This window comes from Dunckerocampus dactyliophorus, chromosome 3 (genome assembly GCF_027744805.1).
Source record: "Dunckerocampus dactyliophorus isolate RoL2022-P2 chromosome 3, RoL_Ddac_1.1, whole genome shotgun sequence".
NCBI lineage: Eukaryota > Metazoa > Chordata > Actinopteri > Syngnathiformes > Syngnathidae > Dunckerocampus > Dunckerocampus dactyliophorus.
The window spans coordinates 5,606,718-5,615,115 of record NC_072821.1 but is presented as its reverse complement, the minus strand read 5'-3'; the positions used below and the strand labels follow the sequence as shown (position 1 = coordinate 5,615,115).

Here is an 8,398-nt window from a genome sequence, read left to right as displayed (position 1 = left end):
TGTTTTCGTGAAAATTGCTGTTTAGATTCTGACTTTATCCACGTAATTTGACCTTTTTGCCTTGACAAAATACATTATTCACACTTTTTAATTTTTTTTTTTTACTTTATTCCCAATCCTTCCTATAATACAAATTATGAGCTGTAATGAAATGTCAGTCTAAAGCATATAATTGTCAAAATGTCCTGAAACAAGCAGCTAATGTAATGAAGGTCTACAGCTGAGTATTAAGGACATTTTACAATGATTTATACAAAAAACGCACGCCTTTTGTGAGCACTAACTGCACTTAACTGACAGATTCTTTGGTTTACGCAGTGATCTCTCGCTATGAAGGAAACCTACAGTATACTGAATTCCAAAGCAAATTCGGGACCTGAATGCTTGTTCCAGAGCGTCATAAAACAGCGTGCTTATTAGCAAGTTCAGTCTAAAAAGTATTGCTCGGCCACAGTTGCACCGCCTGCTTTATGCTCCACTCCGTCCTCTGCATACTAAGTACACGATAAGCCCACCTCGGGGGAAATAAAAAGCGTACAAAAAAGCGCCGCTCCTGAAGTGGTGAACAAACCCTGCAGATCGTAAAAATGATGCAAGTGTGCTTCCAGCGAGCGGGATTTTCTATGTGGTGTTTACACGCCATGTTAAGTGGCTGTAGCCACACTTATTTACATGTGCTTTAATAGTCAGTGATAGCGAATGCGAGCTTGCCTTGAATAAACTATTTACACATTGCTATTCGCTCGCATTCCCCTGAGCAATTTTTCTTTAGGCCGACCTTTTAATTGCGATGGCTCCCTGTCAGCGATTAGCACATTTTGGACTGAACGCAAAAGTACACGGAGCCATTTGCTGACCTCAGGTGTCTTATTTTTTTCCAAGCCACAAAAAGACAACGGGAGGGAAATGACGGGCAGGGAAATGCCTGCTGCCCGTCATATTCTATTTGACACTCTTCTTTCCTATTACAGACTGTATCAATTATTCTGTTAGAAGTGAAAGCATAGAAGCCAATATTGAATTATGAGCTGAACCAATAGGAATTGGATGAAGGAGCACACTGAGAATGAATTATCTATGATCTACAGTACTGCACAAACATCTTAACCACAATTACACTTCTTGTTTTAACTAAAATGATGTATAATTATGTTTGAGCAAAAGGAGACCAAGGACAGTGAGAAAACTGGACCGTTGCACCAAAGAGGAGACTGTGGAGTATATTACTGCATCACCAAATATCAACAATGAACAGCATAATACTGCATCAACAAACATAAAAAAAATGGAGGGTCTCCTGTATTTACTTCTCTACGAGACATGTTTTATCCGAGAGGAGACTGAGGGCAGGGAGAAAGCAGACTGTCGTGGAGTGGAATACTGCGGCGAAAAATGACAACAGAGGAGAACGAGTCTCCTATATTTACTTCTCCAAGAAGACACATTTTACCCAAGAGGAGACTAAGGGCAGTGAGGAAACTGAACCGTTGCAGTAGAGGACACTGTGGCGCATAACAATGCATCACCAAACAACGACAATGGAAGGTCTCCTGTTTTTACTCCTCTAAGAGACACATTTTATCCAAGAGGAGACTGAGGGCAGTGAGAAAATGGGCCACTGCAACAATCTAGGGACTGTGGAGTAGAGTACTGTGTCACCAAACAACAACAATGGAGGGTCTCCTGTGTTTACTCCTCTAAGAAGCACATTTTATCCAAGAGGACACTGAGGGTAGGGAGAAAACTGGACTACTGCAACAAAAAAGACGGAGGTGAACAAGGGTCTACTACATTTACTTTTCCAAGAAGAAAACAGACTGTTGCAGCAAAGTACCAACTGTGGGGTATAATAACGCACCATCCAGAGTTGGGCCACGTTAGCATTTCTAGCAGTATATGGAGACAAAATGGGGACTGTTAAAGCTTTTGATAGTGAGCCTGTCAACTCGCTTTGCTTTTGTTTGTTCAGTTTGTCTGTTTTAGTCCCAAAAAGAATTATTTACAATGACAATATGGTCCAAATCAGTGTGTACGTGTTGATGTTTGGCACAGCTTGGAGCCCAAACAAAGCAGACGGAGGATATCCAATGTGTTATAACAAACATTGACTTTCACTGTCTGTCAGCTGCTTTGATTCTAAATACTTTACCCTCTTTTGCATTGGTGTGAAGTCTGCTTCTGAGATGACACTATAATTAAAGCACCAGCAGTATGAGACTAGAGTCTTCCAATAAATATACAGTCAAAAATAAAAATACAAAATAATAATTAGTGATATGAAATGTCATGGTACACATGTTCATCATGATCGGATGCGTGGATATCATAAAGGAACCTATGCTGCACGACGCATGGGTAGTCATCCAATTTGAGAGATTTAGGCCATTTCCAAAAAAAAACATTACCTGAAAACTATCTAGGTTATTCATCCAATCGCCACCAAAACTGAACCCTGGATACTAGACAAATAGCTGACAATAAATTCAGAAAATTATGAATTTTTGCTGCATGGTGTGGGTGGAACTTCACACCAGACATTTTTTAGCACTCTGGGTACTCTCTTCCATTCATTTGACACTTTGAAAAATGTGAATGGGAGTCAATGGGGAAGAAACAGTTGAAATTTTTTCCCCAAGTGTCATAATGGGAGTGAACGGGGAGAGTACCCAGTGTGCTTAAAAACGTCTTTAAATTATTATCACCTGCCACCACAGCATCTGATTTTCATCATGACAGGATGCACGCAAATCATCAAGGAACCAATGCTGTAAGAAAACACATGTATGCAATTCTTCAGGTATTTTGGCCATTTTCAGGCGCTGTACCTGAACATACTCCATCCATCCATCTTCTGTGCCGCTTGTCCTCACTAGGGTCGCGGGTATACGCCAGGTGACTTCTGGTCAGCTGGTGTAGGCTTCTGGTCTGGACTGGTCATCAGTCAATGGCAGGGCACATATAAACAAACAACCATTCACTCTCACATTCATACCTATGGACAATTTAGAGTCTCCAATTAACCTGACATGCATGTTTTTGGGGAATGTGGGAGGAAAACTCCACACAAAGATGCCCAACGGAGATTTGAACCTGTGTGGCCAACATGCTAACCACTAGGCCACCGTGCGGCCGTTTCCAGGAGATGTACCCAAACAAACTCCTCTTAGGTTGTTCATCCAATCACCACCAAAATTAAACCCTGTATACTAGACGTATAGGCAATGATAAATTGTGAAAATCTTTGCATTATTATTTTATTTCACGATGGGGGACATTCAGTACAATCCAAGCCTGCAGATGTGAAGTTTGCTGAGCTTCTGCTCCATCACTAACTATATATCCACGGTCCCTCGTTCCTTCTATGTAAGAGTAAGATGTCTTTGCAGACTTTGGGACGCCCAGCACAGTAGCCGCTGGTCTGCTTAAGGCTGAGAAACATCTTCAAGACTTGCATTTCCGTCCTTAAATCCCTGCAACACCCAGAGAGAGAGAGGGGCCAAGCGAATAAAGCCGTCTTTGGGCCTGCAGCCACTAATCTGTAATTTAATTTCCAGCGGGTGTGTGGGCCATGAGGACACCCAGCAAGGTCAAGGGCTACTGTACACTGAGATGATGTGCACATTTGGCCACAGCCTGAGGTTTTTGATCAACAGTCTCATCCCCCAGCTTAGGGAAAGGGACATAAATGCTTATGTAAGGGGGTGTTTACCTCTGCGTGGATGGCGCAAGGGTGGCTTTTTCCTCCTACTACTTATGCAACGTAGCTATTTCGCCTATGACAGCAACAAGAAAATCCATTATACAAGACATGTTTAGGATGGCTGAGCATCTGCAAACCTAAAACAGGAACACAGCAGAACTGGGAACAATTGGACAAGTCAGCGCAGATCTTCATAGAAATATAATTTTTTTTCCCCACCATAATTCAGTAGCAAAGCGGAACCTCTAATAGCCCTTGATGTTATAAAGTTTGCTATTCAATTAAAATGTTTCACCAAACCTCAGCATTTGAATGCAACTTGGGAAAAGTAGGCTTTGTGAAAGGGTTTTTTTTTGGGGGGGAATTTTGCCCATCATCCACAACCCTTATGTGAGACATGAACACACGTCTTTCTCTTTTTTTTGGCGTTCTAAAGATAGAAAAACAGCTAAAAAGACACAGCTAAGACTGCACGTAATAATATGCATCTATTCCACCTATAAAGCCTTCTGAAAAAAACTCCAAAAAACGCCAACAACACGCCATTTACATAATGTGCCCTGCATATTAACCAAGCTACAGTGACATTGGTATCATTACTGTTATTAACAGTTACAACGAAGAACTACTTTAATGATGTAGTGACACCTTGCCACACCGGCTAGCTACTAGCCGGCTAGCGACTAGCTTCACCACACTACCGCTCACAGCGCGTCAGGCCACTACCGAAAGGTAACGCTAAATATTGGAGCTGCCGCAACCGCTGCTGTGTTTTTGTTTTTGAGTTTGGAAAAGTTAACGCTAAGTGTGGCGTTTCCTTTCTGTGTTTCTATGTGAAATCAATGCGCCCAGGAAGGACGTTCTGGGAATGCAATCGACCAAAGTATGGCAAAATACTGTAAGTAATACATGTTATCATGAATGTGCCTGTTACTGCATGGGCTAGAAAACGATAAACACATTGTTGGAGGTTTGTGGCGGCGTTGTAATAGCGGGCTTAGTAGGCAGAATAGGTGTGTCCCTACATGTTTGAATATCTTAAGAACACAGAAAAGACAAAGACGTGTGTTCAAGTCTCACATAAGGATTGTGGATGATGGGCAAAATTCCAAGAGTGCAGTTTTCCTTTAAGTTAAGCCACTATTTTGTTTTTATCTTTTACTGCTAGCAGTGTTTAACTATTTTTTAAAGTTCTTTGCCCATTAATGATGCAACTGTAGTTCATGTGACGTCTGTGCTACCATCAAGTGTTTTAACAGTGGTTATTTTTTACACTTGTAAAATGTCACTTAAAATATTGTTCACTGTGAAAACTGAAATCTATGCAGGATTCAATTGAAACCAAGCTATTTTTAGGCATATTTTTTCTTTAGTAGTCTATAACGAAAATCTGTTTTACCTATACTTCTTCAAATAGGCAAAATAATCTGCCAGTGGAACAAAAACATTTGCGAAAATGCTATTTACAGAGGACCTCTTCATGTTCAGCATTCACGACCCCACAAATTTTTGGCAAATAAAATATATTTTAGCATCCCCCCCCCACCCCCCAAATTATTTTCTCCTATAGAAAACACATTTCATTCACCCTAAGTCGCTAAATATAGCATCAAATTGATATATTACAGTTCAGCATGCATGTGATGATGTGGCGTCAGTGCAACATGGCCCTGCTTGTGTGGCTACAGCAGTATTTGACATTCAACTCTTTCTTACAATCTGGCCTCAAAATTTGCAGTGAGGTGAACGCAAGTTAACATATGATTGGAAATTGTGACTGGAATTACAACAGGCGAGCAGTGTGGATTATGAAGACGTGGCTTACAGAAACATTTTCTGTAGCCTGCTAGCCTGACGACCAGGCTAAACGCTAGACCAGGGGTTTCAAACTCGTGCCATGGAGGGCCGAGACACTGCAGGTTTTCTTTCCAGCCAGTCACTAAAGCAGGTGATTTTAATTATCAACACCTTCAGTTGGAGGTAAGGAGCTCATCAATTAAATCACCTGCTGAAGAAACTGGTTGGATAGAAAACCTGAAGCGTCTCGACCCTCCAGGGCACGAGTTTGACAGACTGTGACCATGATTCCATCATCTGAATCTCTTCTAATAATTCCGACAGTCACTTTCATTGCAAATGTTGATCCGAAATCGGACAACGTAAACGTCAAACCGGCAGGAGGGTTTGGAGGGGGAGGTGTGAGCCGTGTGTCAACAATAAACATTTTTACGGGCGCATCAATTACTAACGGATTTTCGACATTATGGCTGGGATCTACTGTACCTGCTAAATTTGTGAATATTTCTACGTCCATTATTTCCAAATCCAATATTGACCAAATCAGGTCAACCAACATCCCAGAATGGAACGGGTTCTCCTGCAAGGATAAGTGGCATGTTAACCCTGCAGGAAAAGAAAAGAGGGTTTAATAAAGGGGTTAGTAGGGGTTAGAACACACAATAACAAATGACCAATTGGCTTCATTGTGTTCCTTTAATGCAAGGTAGGCACAATCTTTGGACCTTTTGGTACGGGTACCTGTAAAGCAATAAAAAAAAAAACATCCTCCATGCTGGTTAATGCTGAGAAGATCAAGGTCCTGTGAACAAGCAGTCATTAAAAACAATGCGTATAAGGCTGTCAGGGTGTGTCCCATGCACCATTTGCAGTTTGTCGGAGCTTAGCTGGCATTCAATTACAATCGCCTCCAGTTTCCACAAGATAGCAGGGGAGCAGACACTGACAGATACCAGTTACCCGGGCGACAGACGCTAATTAGCAAGTGCAAGTGTGGGACTAATGGCGGAGGGCGGCTTGTGTCTGGCGGCGATGATGATTGAAATGAGCAAAGGGTTGCTCTTCAAGTTTAAAACAAAAAAAATCTCTTGACATGTAAAAAAAAAAAGGAAAAAGAGTTTTTCCCTCATTTGCATAGCGCATTGAATAGGACCTATTGAAACACTTTCACACTCGTCTTCTTCCATTGAGACAGACAAAAAGGACGGGGAGGGCAAGAGAGTACATAATGGCGCATGATGTGTTTTGATGGACACTCGAGAGAGAACGTCTCAGAAAGATGATGATGGACTCATCTTGGGCTCAGGTGAGCGCCTTGACAGTCTGCAGAGGACGCTGGAAATAGCCAGCCAGGTTGATGGATTCTGTAGGTGTAGGTGTGGGATTTAGCCGCCAGACTTATCTCCAACCTTGGCTGTCCAGCTGCGACTCCTGGAAAATACGGGGGTGGGTGTTGGTGATAGTGAAAAGGGTTATTAGCTTTGAGAAATCGTTACAAATAGGCAAGTGCGAGACAAATAAATAGGGTACTAAAATAGAGCATGTTGCAGGCAAAAAGGAAGTCCTTGTAAAGAAATCGTAGATTCTTTAAAGCAGGGGGGTGGGAAACCTACAGCCTGGCCCGCGAGAGCATTTGATCCGCTAGCAATTCTAAAAACAAATGAAACCACAATGGAAAAGTCCAAAAACATTTAACCCAAATGGTCGTAATATGCAATAATAAGCATTTGTTCAACCATACTGTGTACTTTATAAATAAAGTCAACAACACCTTCGCCTTTACCCTAGGTTAAAATGAACAGAAGATGTTCGTTTCTAAAGCACTCCCATGTCTGTGTTGACTCTGTATTGCTTTCAGCCTCCTGACTGGCAGCCTCTGTGGACCGCCTCACTTCTGGCACAGTGAAAGAAACTGCTCTCCATGCAGACTTCATTAAACAGTTTGCATTAGGTATCCCATTTAGTTGAGCTCTATGCTCGGAGGTTCATCTTGTGCGGATACATTATTCAAGTCAGTCAGCAGGATCTGGATGCTTCCTAAATAACAAAAAAAAAAATGTACACGAGGAGAGGACCATTTCATTCTGGTTCCTGGTTGGTATATTCAACCTAAGTACAGCAAGGAAGGCTAATAAGGAGATCGTACTGGAGCTTCATGCTACATTAAGACCTGTCATGGATCCCTTTTGATTTAGCAACTTGAACAGCTTAGGCCCGCTCGGGAGGCAGACGTCTTCACACATTTTAAAGCATTACTGTCTGGTCCAGCTCATTTTACAGAAAATACAGAACTACTTCAATTTGCCACTTTAATGCCCACATTCTAATTGAGATGACTATCACCTCTGTTGGATTTTTACACCGGACAGGCTGGTGATGATGCGTTCTGAGCGAAAAAGCCCTGAGGGCATTGCTAAGAGCTCCAAAATGTCAAATCAGAATGGATACAGATGTAGGGTTCTGAATTATAGAAATACTTTGCAAATTGCAAAATCTTGCCTTAATAGTATCTCTCTGCAGCCTTTTGGTCCTTGTCAGAAGGGAATCTCAATGTCTTTGTCATCGACCAAATGAAGACAACACTATTTTGACACAAGTGTTCTGTCCAATGTCTGTGGTACTGTCAGATAATATTACTATACTTTTAGGTTCGGTCCAATAGCTTAGTGTATTTGAGTCTAATAGCTTCCTATAGAAATAGTTTCACGACACTCCACTCACATAGCACAACTAGAGTTGCAAAACACTCACAAATAACACATGGGATTATATTAAGTATTGAGAAGAGAAGATAGTAAACAGAAGATAGTAAAAGCTATCAGCACAGTTAGAACTAGTTTGAGCCACTCTCGCTCTCAAACACGCTTAACTTTCACTTTCCAGACACATAACCTTAACTTT

The 8,398-nt window shown here is 41.6% G+C and overlaps 1 protein-coding gene across 1 annotated transcript in view; it reads right to left on the bottom strand.

Moving 5' to 3' along the window:
- Positions 1-5,897: 5,897 nt before the first annotated feature.
- The window catches only part of cd276 (CD276 molecule), a 95,130-nt gene continuing 92,629 nt past the window's right edge, over positions 5,898-8,398 (bottom strand). The window contains exon 8 of the mRNA XM_054771265.1: positions 5,898-6,928. The gene's annotated coding sequence lies outside the window, so the exon portion shown is untranslated. The remainder of the gene's footprint in view (positions 6,929-8,398) is intronic.